Source organism: Condylura cristata, unplaced genomic scaffold (genome assembly GCF_000260355.1).
Source record: "Condylura cristata isolate star-nosed mole 26May11 unplaced genomic scaffold, ConCri1.0 scaffold00070, whole genome shotgun sequence".
Classification (NCBI taxonomy): Eukaryota; Metazoa; Chordata; class Mammalia; order Eulipotyphla; family Talpidae; genus Condylura; species Condylura cristata.
Genome location: NW_004567171.1, coordinates 231781 through 233139, shown reverse-complemented (window position 1 = coordinate 233139; position 1359 = coordinate 231781).

The window sequence follows — 1359 nt, the reverse complement described above, 5'->3', positions numbered from 1 at the left end:
CCGCGCCGCCAGCACCACCCAGAGTCCAGAGCAAGCGCCTCCGAGAGGCGTGGACACGGAGCTTCGGGAGGACGGCCGCGGGTGCTGCGCTCAGTGAGGCCGCAGAGGGGCGGGGGGCCAGTGTCCACAGAGCAGAGCACTGGGCAGCTCAGGGGCAAGGGCCCAGGCAAAGGGTGGGCGCTGGGCGACGCCCCAGAGGCACAGGGAGGCCAGTGGCACCAGAGAGCGGCTGCAGCCGCCCCTGGATGGAGGCAGCAGGTCGAAGGGGCCAGGCCAGGGCTCCGGGGGCAGCTGCAGGAGGGGGGGTGGTAGGGGGGCGCTGCTGGCTGAGCCACAGCCAGGGCAGCCCCTGCGCAGAGGTGGCTGCCGGGGCGCGTGGGGCGGGCCCAGCGTGGCCGCACCCTGCACTCGGCTCCGTGCCCCAGAGTCGGCCTGCGCTGCCGGCTCAGCGCCATTTCTCAGAGCGCGTGCGACTCCACGGAATGGTCGTGGTCCTCCCCCCTCTGGGGCCTGCTCCCCCGCTCCCCGAGCGGTAGCTGGCGTCTACCAGCCGGCTCTTGCCCAGGGCCCCCAGACGCAGGGCCGCCTCCTCCTTGCCCCGCGGGGGCCACGGCCACCAGGCAGGCTGCACCCTGCCATGCTCCAGGGGCTGCTGGGTCTGTGCCCCGCACCCCACACCGGGGCTTGGGGCCTGTGACAGCCCCTAGGGCCTCGGCGCCTCCCCTCAGCCCTGGTCCATTGGCCCTGGGAACCAGCAGCTGGACGGAGCCCAGGGGCAGGCAGCGGCCCGAGCACCACCGCGGACAGGCCCTGGAGCGGCCTGGGAGCCCAGGCCCAGTTGGCAACGCCGCTCAGGAGGCATGGGGCAGGCGGGGCAGCCGGCTGCCCGGCGTGGGGAGACAGCTGGCCCGCACCAGAGGGGAGCGGTGGGGAGCGGTGGGGGAGCTGCTGCACAGTGAGACGCAGAAGGGGAAGCTCAGCCACCACCGAAGTCCGAGTCCTGGTCAGAGGTGCGCGGGGGCCACAGAGGCCTGCGGAGGGCCACTGAGGTGTGCGGGGTGGGGGGCACAGAGGCGGGCGCCTGAGTCCCATCTGCGCCGTCGCTGATGGAGTCGGGCATTTCCCCACCAGTCGTCTGCGGCTTTGAAGTTCTGGTGGCACCCGAGGTCAGGGGCCTGTAGCGGCAGCGAGTTCCGTCAGCATCTGCATTGTCCACGGAAGTGTGATCACTCAGCCCCTGAAACAGTCCGTGCTCTCGGGGAGTCCTCTGCTTCCTACGCACCCCGCCTCTTCCCCAGGTGTGGCTCCCCGCTGGCGCCGCCTGGGCCTGTCTCCTTCTCCCAGCCGCTTGCTGATTCC